Source organism: Eptesicus fuscus, chromosome 8 (genome assembly GCF_027574615.1).
Source record: "Eptesicus fuscus isolate TK198812 chromosome 8, DD_ASM_mEF_20220401, whole genome shotgun sequence".
Classification (NCBI taxonomy): Eukaryota; Metazoa; Chordata; class Mammalia; order Chiroptera; family Vespertilionidae; genus Eptesicus; species Eptesicus fuscus.
In genome coordinates, this window is record NC_072480.1 from 94,770,436 (window position 1) to 94,786,067 (window position 15,632).

General features: G+C 48.7%; 1 protein-coding gene across 3 annotated transcripts in view; it reads left to right on the top strand.

Moving 5' to 3' along the window:
- Positions 1-7,060: 7,060 nt before the first annotated feature.
- The window catches only part of FAT1 (FAT atypical cadherin 1), a 125,972-nt gene continuing 117,400 nt past the window's right edge, over positions 7,061-15,632 (top strand). For 2 of the 3 annotated variants that reach the window (XM_054720109.1, XM_054720107.1), the window contains exon 1: positions 7,162-7,188. The gene's annotated coding sequence lies outside the window, so the exon portion shown is untranslated. Of the gene's footprint in view, positions 7,189-15,632 lie in introns of all 3 variants that reach the window. The other variant, XM_054720108.1, reaches the window with a different exon arrangement.

The following is a 15,632-nucleotide window of genomic DNA, read 5'->3' on the forward strand; positions in this document are numbered from 1 at the left end:
AAACACTGGGTACATCTGAGTAGAATAATGGCATTGCAATGGTTACCTTCATTTTTTTTTTACTGGTATCTCACAATTAGAGAGGAAGATTAAAAAAATATATATATATATATATCTTAGAATAATAATAGACAAATATGCAAATTGACCGCACCTTCGCTACGCCCAAGCCACGCCCACCAACCAAGCCACGCCCACCAGGAAACCTTTGCAGGGGCGCTGGGTGTGGCGGAGCCCAAGGCCGAGAAAGCCGCCCGAGGCTTTCCCGGCCTTGGGCGCCAGCAGAGTGCCTGCGCCAATCGCAGGAGACCACTGGGGGTCGGCTCCTGCGATTGGTGGCAGGGACGCTGGGTGTGGCGGAGCCCAAGGCCGGGAAAGCCGCCCGAGGCTTACCCGGCCTTGGGCGCCAGCAGGGTGCCTGCGCCAATCGCAGGAGACCACTGGGGTCAGCTCCTGGAATTGGTAGCAGGGACGCTGGGTGCAGCCGAGCCCAAGGCCACCACCTAGGGCCAAGCCCGGACCCTGAAAGAAGGCAGAAGGCGGTGGCCACAGCCAAGGCCTGGGTCCCCGGTGCTGGCAGAAAACTGGTGCAGGCAGCCAGGTGAATGAAGGTCTATTGCACGAATCTTCGTGCAAACAGGCTACTAGTATATATATATATATATATATATATATATATATATATATATATATATATATTTCATGGGGAAGGAAGAGGAAGAGAGAGATGGAAACATCAATGATAAGAAGAATCATTGATTGGCTGCCTCCTGCACACCCCACACTGGGGATTAAACCATGACCTCCTGGTTCATAGGTCAACACTCAACCACTGAGCCACGCTGGCAGGGCAAGAGTCAGATTTTTTAAAGACCATTTTAGAGATGCACTTTTATAGAGGAAAGTACTGCTCCCCAAATTCGGTAATAACCAAATCCATTAGATTTTATGTGGTGAAGATGAAACTCAAACCAGATTTACTGACTTCAAGTGTAATGTTCTTTCTACCACCTTTGTTGAGAAAATGTGTTTACATTTCTGCATGATTCACTGCTTACTGTTCAAAAAGGTAAGACTTTTTGAACAGTAAGTCCTTCAATCACTGAGCTGGAAAAGCATCACAGAAATTATATTTCTCCAGCAAGATCTGGTCCCTAACCACTTGGGAATTTGTAGGGACAGAAAACCCGCAACCAGTGTTTCACTATGTATTTTTCCCTAAAATAAAGGGATACTTGCCCTTTTTTGTTGTTGTTGTTGTTAACAGTTATCCATCCGCTAGGTGATTTGCAATGCCTCCAAATATTTTCCCAACTGGCTATGGCATCTGGAATTCCACCATTAAGGGTAAAATTTTATCTTTAGGGTGTAGCTTTAGAAAATCCTTGTTCTGGTGAACGTGGAAGGGATCAGGTATATTAACATATTCATACCCATATTAACCTACTTATTCTTACCAGTTGACTAGTTGTCTGCTCTAATGGCCCCCCTTGAAGACCCCAGAGGAGAGCCGTGCTTCAATGCAAAGGGTAAAATAATCCCCAAACTAGGGAAGTGGAAAGGCATGATGATCAGTATGTCAGCCTCAGGAAGTGTAGGCAGTAAGGGGGTGCAAGCCAAGGAGAAAGCAGTGGCAAGGAATGGAGAGCATAGCATGCTGGGAGTCAGTCAGCTAACAGATGATTATGTAGTCCTAGGACTATTCCTAAAAAGGTCTTAGAAATAATTCTTGCTTTAAATTAAGTACTTCCCTGGTTTTAATACTCAGCAATGGTTGAAGACAACTGAAAGGGCATGTTAAGCCACGTAAACTTTCTTTCTTTCTTCCTTCCTTCCTTCCTTCCTTCCTTCCTTCCTTCCTTCCTTCCTTCCTTCCTTCCTTCCTTCTTTCCCTCCCCCTCCCTCCCTCCCTCCCTCCCTCCCTCCCTCCCTCCCTCCCTCCCTCCCTCCTTCCTTCCTTCCTTCCTTCCTTCCTTCCTTCCTTCCTTCCTTCCTTCCTTCCTTCTTTCCATTCCTTTATTTTCTGCATATTAGTCCTTTGCCAACCAACACTATAACCATTAAGAGCATACTTCTATGTACTGTACTTTTTAGTTGGGGCAACCAGTCTACAGACTCCTCTCTATATATAAAAGCCTAAGTTACCATTATGGCAAACCACCGAAGGACCAGAATGACTGGTTGCTATAAAGCGCACTGACCACCCTGATCACCTGATTGGGGCCTGCCGGCCAACCTCCTGGTGGCTCCCCTCAGCCCGAAGGCGCCTATCGCCTGATGGGGAACAGGGAACCGGGAGTGGGTGGTGGCAGAAGCAGGGGGCACCAGGCCAAGGCAGGTGTGGGCAGGGGGTGGAGCTGGCTGCGGGCAGCCAGGGGAAGGAAGGCCCCAGCCCACCAACCTTCTGGTCCCTGGAGGCTGTTAAAAAACCTCTTTCTGGGGAGGCTTTTCTTTTCCCCCAGCGGCCCGCAATTCAAAGGCACCCAATCTCTCCCGCACGCAGTCAGATTAAGTCTCGCAGCCAGTCAGATTGAGTCTGGCATGCGGCGGGGTGGAACACTCGGAGCCACTGCCACAGGCGGGAAGCTGGCGGGGGTGGGGTATGGTTGCAGGGGACTCAGAGCTGCCCCCTGCCCCCCAGTGTGCTCTCTGCCTGGAGGCATCCAGCTGCAGACCTCCGACCCCATTAACTGGGTCAGTGGTGGGGTGGAAAGTCACCCTGGAGGGTGAGGAAATGAAACTTGGGGCGAGTACCAGGGTGCAGTCCCCCTGACCTTCCCCTCCCTGGATAAGGCTGCTCTCCCTAACCTCCAAGAGATAAACGTGGATCTGCAAAGAGGCAGGCCCCCAGAGGAGTTTCAGCTGGGGGGACGAGAGGAGTTACTCACTTGTCACACCCCCACCCTTTGCTTTAAGGCTGCGTTCTCCTTCCCTAATACATGTTGCTTGAAGTACATGATGCTTTGTGTTTAGACATGCGGTAAACGTGAGGAAAGGAAAGTGTTGTGTTTTTGAAAAAAAGAGTCTGGAGTCTTTGGGGAGATGTCTGTCTCTCTCTCTCTCTCTCTCTCTCTCTCTCTCTCTCTCTCTCTCTCTCTCCCACACACACACACACACACACACACACACACTCCTTCCTCCCCTCTTCCCTGGCCTGGCGAATCTTCACGCAGAAAGTTAACCCTAGCTCCTCGCTGGAGTGGCCTCTGTTTTGTTTTGTTTTTTTTTTCTCTCACAAGTTTTTTTCTAACCTCTAAACTGGCAGTCTGACATCCCGAGGGGTCCCGGATTGCGAGAGGACATAGGCTGGGTTGAGAGACCCCTCCCCCTTCGTGCATGAATTTCATGCACCGGGCCTCTAGTTCACTTATATTAGACAAAATTAACCTCATCAAAAACTTACTGCAGTTTATAAATTCACATAAATACATAAACTGATGCAATTAAACAAAAACTTTAGCATCTTATTTTTAAATTCTTAGACTATAACTTTCTCCAAAGGCTATAATTTCCTGCCCCATGATCAGCAATAGTTACAGTTCAATTTAACTACATCATCTATTATACTTTTATTTTTTAATTAATTAATTAATTATTATTAAAAATATATTTTATTGATTTTTTACAGAGAGGAAGGGAGAGAGATAGAGAGTTAGAAACATCGATGAGAGAGAAACATCGATCAGCTGCATCCTGCACACCCCCTCCTGGGGATGTGCCTGAAACCAAGGTACATGCCCTTGACCAGAATCAAACCTAGGACCTTTCAGTCCGCAGGCTGACACTCTATCCACTGAGCCAAACCGGTTTTGGCTAATTAATTAATTTTTATTGATTTTTAGAAAGAGAGGAAGAAAGAGGGAGAGAGAAATATTGATGTGAGAGCAAAACATCGACTGGCTACCTCCACTATCAGCCTTTTATATCTTAAAAAAATAAGTGAAAATTACAATTTCTTACCAAAACATTTAGTATTTTCCAAATTTCAAATATTTGCTCTCCAGCCCCTTGAGTTATTGGACATTTCAAATAAACTAAAAAATAACCACATCTCACCTGCAACACTCAACAACAATTCCTTGATGCATAAAATTTTAGCTATGTCCCCAGTTATTTTAAAACACAAAAAAGTGGCTGTCTATCAATCTAATTCTTATAAGTTAGAAATACTACATTTAAGAATTAACACGAGGGTTTCATGTTTCCTCCAGTTTAGGCATTTATACCTTTGTTAAGCCATGTTAATATTTCTTTTTTTAAAATCCTGACTAGAGGATATGTTTATTGATTTTTTTAGAGAGAGAGGGAGAGTGAGAGAGAGAGAAAAACATCAATGCTAGAGAGAAATATTGATTGGTTGCCTCCTGTAGGTGCCCTGACTGGGGATGGAACTGGTCTATTCCTAGGTATGTGTTCTGACCAGGAATAGTTCATGCAACCTTTTGGTATATAGGAGGAAGTGCCCAACCTAGGTATGTGTTCTGACCAAGAATAGTTCATGCAACCTGTTGGTATATAGGAGGAAGTTCCCAACCAACTGAGCCACCTGGCCTGGGCAAGCCATGTTAATTATGTTAATATCTCTTAATCACCAAACATACCTAACTCATTCAATTTTGAGTCCTTCTAATTTCACTTAGTATATTGTTGGTACTTGATAAATATTTGTGGAATGAGTAAATCCTTTTGTGATTCTTTTTTTTTTTTTTTTACTTTGGAAGTGACTCAGTATTGAATGCATCAAGATTATGGTACTTGATGCAGCCTTGGAAAACCATAGCAAAGTCTTGAACACTGTTGCTCATAATAAAAATGTTCTTTAATCGGCCCTGAACGACACGGAAGACACTACCACAAGTACACATTGAGTACTTGACAGGTAGCTAGTCAGACTAAAGAGCTGAAGTTAAATTTAATAATAGCCCCTCGTGGTTAGCGGTTACCTATGGTATTGGATCTGGCAGGTCTATAGGTTTTATTAAATGTTTTCTGCCCCTCTCACTTTGTTTTTGAAAGTAGCTGTTTTGACTAATTCCATCAACTATTACATATAAAGTTCCTCTCATGTGTATTTTTCTTTTTTATATATATAGAAATAATTAGATTTATCTATGATGACTCTAAAGATTAGTATAGCAAACCCAACGGACTTGCACAGCAGTGTCTGGGGGAATTTATGTGTATCATTTATAGAACTTGTAATACATGGTCAGTTTCTAATCTCAACTACTGACATAAAAGGAGTGAGCCTGTGTGGTTGAAATAGTGAAGCATGAGGAGTCTGTCCTCTGCTCGGACAGGCTGGCCTCTCAAGCTTGTCTTTCTTTTGATGGCCTCCTCCTTCTTCTAGAACCTGGCAGCCCCCTGGCTCTGTGCTCTAAGTTTCTTTCCCATAGCTCTCCATTCTCCTAGCCTCTCCCTGCTCTCCCCCTTCCAAATAAAAAAAAGTACCTTGAATGATGTGTGATAACCTCCCTTGAACTCTTCCTAATTTTATAGATGAGAAAACGAAGATATTACAAAGAACGAGGGTGGATAAGACCACTAATATTACCTAAGTGCTTGCTACACACTTCATACCATGCTCAGTAAGAGTACTGCCTGCATGAATGAATGCTATACCCCAGGCAAGTAAGTAGCATTCAATATATGTTTTTTTGAATGGGCAAATACACGAGTACATCTTTACCTTGTGGAACAGGTATTATTCCCTTACCACAGATGAGGAAACTGACACTTAGATAAGTTATATGACTTCCGAAAGGCTAAGCACATGCAACACTGCAACATTTAATCTTTTATTCTCTTAACTGTTTAATTTCTTGTCTTGCTTCCTGTGCCCTCCGGGGTTTGCTCTCTACCTTTCAAAGACAGGGACCCGCTAAAATGACCACTAGATTTACACCAACGGCTGCCGATGCAGTGTTGGTAGCCGCTTGCACTACTACCCCCAACCCAGCCATCCCCAGCCCTTTCCCAGGAATCTTGGAATTTCAATGCCAACTTTCTGGGAATAGTGTCAACCAACTCACATAAATGGCTCCCTGAGAATTTCACGCTGTTCAGGCGAGATTTTTATTTTGGCATTTTAGCGATATTTAAAAAAAAAATCCACAGCAGATTTTTTTTTCCTGGGGTCTGGACAATTACGCAAAACGACGCATTCATTTATAAATTAAACGTCAACACTGCCTGCGTGTATCGCAGGCTATACTACGAGGCGCAGACAACTGATCTGTGCATTGGCCCCTGTCACGAAGGAAGAAGGCTCGTAAGAGACCTCAGAAATTGGCTCCTCCTCCACCTCTCCCCCCACCCCTCGGAACCTTCTCCGCTCCCGGGTCCGGTCCGAAAACCTGGGCTCTTTAGGGAAGGATTTGCACATTAAAACATGGCTCCGTGATTTTCAGCACCAAGACCACAGGCTGCGCTCGGGCACCGGAACCGTTCCCCGCGGATCGCCTCCAGAAGTTGGAGGGCCGCAAAGTACAAGTCGCCCAGGCCGGGCTGCAGAGGCTGTCCGCGCCTCCTCCCTGCAAACCCCAGGCAGGCGGCGGGTCGCGACGAGTTCCAGCTGCAGAAGAGGGCGAGCATCACCTGCAGTTCCAGGCGTGGGAATCGCGGCCGGAGGGAGAGGGGCAGAGGCTGCCCGGGAGGGACGGCAGCTGCGGCAGGTGAGCCTCCCGCACTGCCTCCCAGCTCGCCGCCGCTCCGGTCCCGGAGGCGGACTCCGCCAGAGAATCCCTTCCTAGCCCTTAGGCTGGGGCAAGGCGGGGCTCTGACGTCACCTCCCCTCCCCCCCGCGCCTCCAAGGGGGAGGGAGTGGGGAGAGAGGCAGTGATCCACCGCCGCTCCCGGCCGCAACTCTCAAACTCGGCGGCTCGCTGCCTGGACAAGTCCAGACAAACTTGGCTTCTCTCCGGCCCTCTCTCCGGCCTCGTGCATCGCAGCCAGCCGCGCTTTGGTACTCAAGTTTCGCCCGGGACGGAAGCCTCCGGAGATGCGGCCGCCTGGGTCCGGGCAGCGCGGGTGGGTCGCACTCTGGCTGGGGACATGCTGAAGATCCCAGGGAAGAGGCAAAGTGGGTACCTCGGGCCACAGGGCTTCTAACCAAAATCCACCATCTCGTGGGGATTACCGAGCGGCCGAGGACTTGAAAGCGGAGCCCCCGAGGACCCGGCTGGACTGGTGAGTTCTTTTGTGGAATGCAAGCCTTCCGAGTTTCAGTTTCCACGTCAATTCAATTACGTGGGGTCTTGGGCGGTAAGCTAGTGCGGGAAGCGTGTGCGCCCCGCGGGCTCTCGGCTCGGCAAGCTGCACGCCCCTCAGGCCGTGCATGGCTCGCGAATGCAAGATCGGTACGCATAGGTTTGGGAATTCATCAGATACACCCAGAGCACTGTTTAAAGAAAACTTGAAAAGCTCTGCTGTCTGTGCATTATTTTGAATGTAACTTATTATAGACACAGTGCCCAGGGAGGGCGCATCCGGGGCCGCGCGATTCGCAGGGGCGCAGCGCCCTCTAGGCCGGGCGCCGGGCAAGGCGCGCGCTCCCCGCCGGCGGGCTTGCGGACCGCGAACTTGGACCTGCTCCTGGGACGTGGGCGTGAGCTCTGTCGCCGCCACCCCGGCCTTCATTACCCGCCCACCCCGGCCCATTCTGTTCGTAATTTACAAATACTAGCTGGAGTGGACTGGATTCGGAGGCGGTGTTGGAGGAAAGCGTTTTTGTGTTTTTTTTTTTCGGGAATCATCCCCCAACCCTCTAATTTCCGAGAGAGCCTTTGGGGACAGGGTTAGGGAGGATCGACCATTGAAAGGACAAACGTGGAGCTTGAACTACATTTCTCTTTCGTGCGAAGGTAATCCGATGGTTGCAACAAGGCACCCCTGTTCCATTCATTTGGGGCTAAAGGATCAGGGGAACCGTGGCAGCGCCGGCCTCTGAAATCTTCATCTCTGGCTCTCTCTCTGCGTTTCTGTGGCGACCCCAGTGTAACTTCTTCCAGGCAATTAGGTTTCTCAGTGAGACCGGAACAGGGGGATTCCCAGACAGCTGTTTCAGCTTGAGTAAACCTTATCATTTATTCACGAATGGTCATTTTCCCCAGGAATTCTTTTGTGCCATTAAAAAAAAAATCCTGCGATTTTATGTCACAGGATGGTATCTTTTTACTTTTGCTCCACCCCCAGCCCCCCCACCCCCCACCCCAGCTGTTGGTGTATCTTGTGTGATTGTGTTTTGTTGAGTTAGAATTCGGCGAAGGGCGCAAACCGGTTGAGCTTGGGGATCAGGTCACCTACTTTCGAGGTGTTCCATGTGTGAGACTGAGCACTTTGCGCATGGTGGCCGTGGCCGAGTGTCTGGATGATAGTATCTGCTGGGTGTGTGACACTGTGTGTGTTCCAAACAATGCGCAGGGAATACACTACGTGCTCCTCTTAGTGCGACGCACTAATCAGCACACTCACTCTGCAGGCGTTTTCCTTCACAGCCATGATCTGCTAGCTACCCCCCCCCCCCCCCAATCCCCTTCTTGATGGTTTAAAAGAAGCCTGCATTAACGTTGGAACGAAGGGAATTCTCTCTTGAAATCTAGACGCCCCTCGCCCCCATCAGCCTCGCGTTCTCCCTGCAGCCCCCTCCACAGGTTCCGGGGAAATCAGATCTCTGTCCTCAGACAGTTAAAATGTTCGCGCCCCAGAAACTTTCCGAGGTCACGCCCGGCCTCTCCACGGGGCTGTTTCCCAACGCCCGGGAGCGTCTCAGGCTCCGGCGGCGTCTCCGTGCGCGGAGCCCGCGCGTCTGGAGCTTTGCTGGCGCAGAGGACGGGCTCAGAGCCGGGCGGCCGGACTGCGCGCCCCGGCGTGGGGAGTTCACGGAGGGGGGGGGGGGGGGTCTAGGCGTCCTGGGCTTCCCTCTCTCCCTAGGGAATGTGTAGTTTCTAGTAAGAATGGGCTCAGTTTGCGGGGTGCGGCTTACCGGCTGGGAAAGCGCACGAGGCGGCCAGAACTGCCTTTTGTCCCGCCGACCAGGGAGTTGGGGGTGTCGGTCCGGGAAGGCGGGCACTGGGGTCCCTCACCTGGGTTGGGGAAGTTTTGGGGTCTAACTGGCTCCGCACAGAGGTCGCGGAGGGAGCGCTTTCCTTTCCCCGGATCTTACCTTACTGTAGATTGGAGGAGGAAGTCATTCCGACCTGACCGCATTCCTTTCAGACCTTTCGGAGGATGTAGCACCCCCCTCCCCCCTAAGCTATTGCAGACCCGGAACCGAGACATTCAAATGCAGATTTAGGAATTCCCTGAAGGTTCTAGAGACTCTAAAAGGAGGCGTGGGAAGCTTTTTCATTTGCCTTAGCTGACTTTTTTTTTTTTTTTTAAACTTCCCCTTTCCTAGCAAGAAACATTCCACATTCATTCTCCCTACAAATCTGTGCTGGCCTTACCGAGCTCCGCACCAGAGCCAGCCCCACCCTGCTCCTTGGAGTGTCGCCAGATCGCCCTCGGTCCTCGCTCCCCTCCCCGCCAGGTGCTGGCTGCTGTAGCCGCAGGGGCTCTCGGACCCGGGGCGGGTGTCAGTGCCCGGGACCCGCGGGCTGAGTCCCGCTGCCGGGGAAAGTCTCCGCGAGTTTCCGAGCCGGAGAAACGAGCGCCGGCGCTCGCGGGCGTGGCCGCGGGCGGAGGGATCTACTCCGCCCGGCCGGTCGGGGCGCGAGGTGCAGGGGTGGGTGGCGAGCGGCGATCCGGGGACACCTGGCCGGCGACACCATGCGGACCTGCGCGCCCGCTGAGACCCCCGGCCGACCGGATCCCTGCTCCGGGGCGCGCTGAGGCCAGGAGGTGCGGGCCCCCCCCCCGAAAGCGCCGCCGCCGCCACCAGCGCCGCCACTTGAGCCAACTTTGCTGTAAGTTTGATCGGAACGAAGTTGGAGCGGAGGGCGGTGGGCTCGGGGCGCCGCGCGGGGAGTGCCGGGGAGGCGTGCCCCTTGCCGCGTGGGGTGGCCCGCTGGGGGCTCCGTGGGTGCAAGCCCCAGATCGCCCAGCCGCGGACCCTGGCTCGCGCCCGAGCTCAGAAAAGGGGATGAAAGAAAGGGCCCGGCTGGACGGTGGCGGTGCGGTGGCGCCTGCCCACTGCAAAGTTCAGTGCTGGCCCCGGATTCGGCGGCGGGCGAGGGGCGGAGGCGGGGCGGGCGGCGGGGGGACGATCCGCGACTGGAACGGAATGGGAATGAGCGAGCAGGGCGCTGTGCAGAGCCGGCCCCAGCCGCTCGGCTCCGGTCCTGGAGCCATTGCTGGAAATCAAAGCGCCGCCGCGGCGCGGGGCTCCCGGGCGGCCGGGCGCGGGGACTGCCGCCGCTCCCTGGAGCTGGGACACCTCCTGCGCGCTCCCCTCTTCTCCTCGGTAACACGCGTGCCTGCGTGGGGCTTAACCGATCTCTGCTGGATCCATTCTTCCAGTTTGTGAACTGGTACTCCCGGTGGAGGGCAGATGGAAAGAGAGGCCAGGAGCTACGAGATGGCATCTTGGAAATGGAGTCGCAGAGTTCTGCCAGATGTTTTGCGCCCCGAAGGGGTGCCGCTCTGAGCTTTCTGGACTAACTGGTGGAAGGGAGAGAGATGCGATTGATACATGGATAGGCGCGATTGATGAATTTCGGGCTAAACCTTTGCACCGTGTGCTGGTTATCAAGTTTGTTTCTTTTCATGAAAGAGAGAGGCTTTGAAAGAAAGATTCTGGTTCTTTCATGATCTTCCTTTCTCAAAGTGCCTTCTGGGAAGCTCGCTTTCTGTTGTCTGGAAGATTGTTTTGTTCCCACTGATGTGAACTGCAGGGCTTTGAAAACAAGGACGCGATTGTATGCATTAGGAAAGTAAACTCATAAATATTTTCTGTGCAGTTAAAGGGCTTTTTTTTTTTTCATGCTTCTGAACTATGGTTTCATTAAGTGGTTTTGTTAAGCAACTCCCTGGTGCCTGGTAGAGTAGATTTTTTTTTTTAAACTGGATATTTACAGTGACTATTACAATAGAAAAAAATATTTAAAAGGCAGATTATCTGGTTATGTATTTATCTTTACAAAAGCAGATTCTTAAGTCTTTTATATATTCAGAGGTAGGTTTCAGTAGTTTAAGAAGACATCTGCACGTGTTAAATCGAGTATGGTGGTGGTTTTCCATATTACTCCTAGAATTGTGGTTGTTATTCTGTACATGTAGTTAGTAAAGTCACTCATGAACGTGAGTTTCTCCAGTGATATAGGTTAATTCTGATCCTTGGCTTTGGGCTTTGTGTCTTAGAAGGGCCAGCTCTGGTTCCACCATTATTCCTCTTTCCTTGGTATATGTTTAAGCTTTAAGATGGATGTAAAAATACTTGAAACATTAGACAACTTTAAAAACAGTTGATATAACTCTTAAGTTATGCTGAACATGGCATTGAACAAGTTCAGTGCAAGGTTTGACTTGAATCAAGTGTGCATTTGTGTACCCATGTCTGGCAAAAATGCACATCTCAAAGGAGCCAAATTCTTTGTCACTCTGAAAGGAAGTGAGGTTGTTGGAGGGCTTCATAAAACCATTCAGGTCAACTGTGTATTCATTTGTATCTTTTAATTAATCACTAGAGCCATCCCAGTAGGTTCTTACCATGTCAATAGGTCATTTAAATCCATATTTTGGACAGGTGCCAAAAGAGGAATCTGAAAGTTATGTGCAGACTAACAGTTTTCATTCCGTTGATCCCCTGCCTTAGATTTAGCTCTTGAGCCACCAGTGGTGAGCGAGCAGTCAGTCACTTCTCTGAATGTCATAGGTGAAAGGGATCTTACAGGCTAGATGTTTTCACTCCCTTATCATAGAGTCTACCACAACCTGTTTTCACCCAGGTTTGGCAGATGTTACATAGAGGCAATAGGTTGAATCAAATTAGTTCATTATTGTTGCATTCAGTGTTGTCTGCGTGGCCTAGACCTGCTTTAATAGCTGGAAGCCATAAGGCTAGGTGTGTGTTTAATCTTTATGAGAGGGAAATTGCAGTAGGTAAGCTCTCTTTTGACCAAATTATATAGATGAGGAAGCCAAACTGTATCTTTCTCTCTGGCTTAATTGTTCAATTTGCAAGTGTTAGTGTATCCTTAGGCGCTGGACAGGCCTTTTTGAAATGAGTTGTCGCAGGGAACTCATTTAATGAAGATCAGAAAGGTGCCATTTTTTCTTCTCATATTTGAGAGGAACCTTTTATTGCAAACATGTATTTGATCAGATGAAGACTGGATATTTCACATTTTAAACTTTTAAAAAAATTCTATCCTTTTTTTAAGTCCTAGATTTTAAGTATATTGCCAAAATTCTTGCTTAATTGTATAGTTTATTATATATGTGGAGATAACTCTATAACAAGTGTGTTCTACAAACCTCTTAGGAAAATCAGTGATTTTTTAAATCCTTATCCTTCGTGGATTATTCAAGTATGGAGCCTCATAATAAGCTGGGCAGTGTAGACACTGATCTAGCATCACCTCTAGCCCAGTGGTCGGCAAACTCATTAGTCCACAGAGCCAAATATCAACAGTACAACGATTGAAATTTCTTTGGAGAGCCAAATTTTTTAAACTTAAACTTCTTCTACCGCCACTTCTTCAAAATAGACTCGCCCAGGCCGTGGTATTTTGTGGAAGAGCCACACTCAAGGGGCCAAAGAGCCGCATGTGGCTCTGCTCTAGCCAATTGGGAAGCGTTGTGAGGTGGGTGGCGACCTCTTTCTGAGCTGCTGGAAATGAGAGCTATCTGCGATCTGCAGTGTTGTTACTGGCCTGGTGGTTGCACCTGGATTTCCTGTTAATTTTGGAGCAATGGATGTATTGTTATTATCCCTTGCTATCCCTCCTCCCCTCCCCTTTCCTCTTCAGTCCTGTCTGCCATCCTCCATCCTTAATCCTCATCCATCTGTTCATTCACGAACCCAACAGCTGTGGCTCTCCTCTGTGCCACACATTGATTGGGCCAGACCTCGTGCACAGTGTGAACAAAGCTTGTGCTCTGCCTTCAAGGAGCTTCCAGTCCAGGTGGGAGGAGAGATGAGGAGTTGATACCCAATGTGACAGGAGAGATGCCTCAGGGTGAGGGCAGTTCATCCTGACAGCTTAGTGAGCTGGGGTGTGGGGTGGGGGGATATTAGGATGCTCTGAGGGAAAGTGAATCTGGAGGGACTGATTCGGGGAGCGCCAATGACGTGCTGTAAAGCAAGTCGTAGAAATGTTAATTACTTGTCAAGTCTTACTTGAGGATTAGGGATTAGTTGCGATTTGATTGTGGTGTGATAAATGGTGAGAAAGGAGACCAGAGACTTAAGCATGCCCTGTTATCTTTAGGAAACGGGTTGGTTGGATCATCACTGCTTCTTTAATTGCTTTCACTTGATTATGAATTGTCTTTTTTCCTTTGTGTAGGTCTATGAGTAGGATTCACAAAGACAGGGAAGATAATGTTATGGGCAGTTCAGAAGAGAAGGAAATAAAGAGAAATGGAAGAAAAAGGTGGAAATAACGAAACTGTATGTGAGGAGTGAAGGACAGGAGAAAATAAAGTGATAGTGTTGGCATGATCTTTTGGACCAGGCGTCCTCAAACTACGGCCCGCGGGCCACATGCGGGTGTTTTTGCCGTTGTGTTTTTTTACTTCAAAATAAGATATGTGCAGTGTGCGTAGGAATTTGTTCATAGTTTTTTTTTAAACTATAGTCCGGCCCTCCAACGGTCCGAGGGACCGTGAACTGGCCCCCTGTTTAAAAAGTTTGAGGACCCCTGTCTTAGAAGGTACGAGGTGGAGATGTTACAGGGTTAGAGCCCTCACCACTAGATGGTTTCCTCAGCTCGGGACAACTGGGCTGTTTCAAGCTGTAGGACAAGCATGTCAAACTCAAAGGCTACCACGGGCCAGATAAACGAGGTTTAAGTTTATGTGGGCCACAAACAAACAAAAGCTTCCATTTTCATAGACACGTAGGTTTATTTCGAAAGAGACATGCTGAAGACCAAGGGCTGAAATAAGTGAGTCATCGTTAACATAAAATAATAGAACATTTTAGTAAAAATTTATATATTTTTTGAACATCAACTTATCAGACACTGAATAACTGTACAAATTAATAAGTGTAACGCACATAAACCTATTTCTCTTGTTCTCCGAAAGTGAAATGTTTCCCTGTTGCACACACCAAACAGGTCAGTCCAAGACTAACGATGTGGCAATCGGCTGCTAAAATATTCGCTGCTGGTATTAGTGGAGAGAAATGAATGCAACACGATTATAGTAATCAGTCATTATCGAACGATGTAGTTGGTTACTAATAATTATGTATAACAGGATATTGTGAAAATGAAGTTATGAAATTTTTATTAAAACGTTGCTTACATACCGTTATATTGGCCGCAAAAATATTCCCTGTGGGCCGTATGCGGCCCGCGGGCCAAGAGTTTGACATACTCGCTGTAGGACATACTACTTTGGTTTGAAATAGGAAGTACCAGTCAGATTGGGAGGTTAAATTAGTGGAGTAGGCAGCGGTCGGATTATCAGAGGTCTTTAATGTAAGGCTGAAAAGAATATTCTTAATCCGCAGGCTAAAGGGAAACACTGTTTATAAACTAGGGGCTAATATTACAAAGACGCTCTAATGGGATTAGCTTGATTGCAGTGTATAGGCGAAATAGTGTGGGGACCGGAAGGCAGGAGCCCAAAGGCTCGGCAGGTGCTGTGCTGAACAGACACAGACATGAACGAGGTGGCCGCATGAGGAATGGGAAGGGGACAGCTTTGAGAAATTGAGAAGGGAAAAAAGTCTGGATAACTTGGTAGACCTGGAGGTTTGGCAGTGAAGAATAAAAGATCATAGAAATCCTGGATTTTCAGGCAGAGAGAGCGTTTGTGGGTGTATTTAGAGAGGGGTGTGTGTAAAAGGTTATGTATCTGGGAGGGGAGGGGAGGAGGCTGTAAAGATTTTAGTCCAATCTCTAGTTTTTTTCAAATACAGAAACGGCATCCAAGGATTAAAGAATTTCCTTCAATTCACAGAGTTGATTAGTGACAAAGTTGGGGCTGGATCATAGGTCTTATGTCTCCCAGTTCCTTCTTTTTTATTTAAATTATTTTTTTTTCTGCAAAAAGCTTTATTGTTTCATTCGGTCCAATGCATGGGTGAGGGCTTCAGAGTGGTTAAAAGAATGGCTAGTAGTTTCGGGGAAGAGGCTCAGGCAAAAGCCAGACACCAGGGGAACGCAGAGGGGCCCCTCCAAGGCCTCTGGGCTCCACAGGCTCCTCGTGGTGCTGGAGGTGAGCCTTTGGGAGAGACTCGCCCAGCCCAGCCGGGGCCGGCAGCCTGCGGAGGTGAGTCAGGTGGGGCCCATCTCCTTGATGAGTTTCACCTCCTCACCCCGGAAGTGGTTCTGCAGGAAGTCACAGAGACGAGGGTCTGCGGAGAGACCTAGGGCCTGCAGCTCCCAAAGGGCCTGGGTCAGGCTCCTCTCCAAGGCCAGGCGGCCTCCATGGCGCCCTGAGTTTTGCCCACTCGTCCTGGGGAGGCTCCGGCACGTCCTGGAAGGGAATGCGGCCCCCGCGCTGGTTTTGCATCTTAG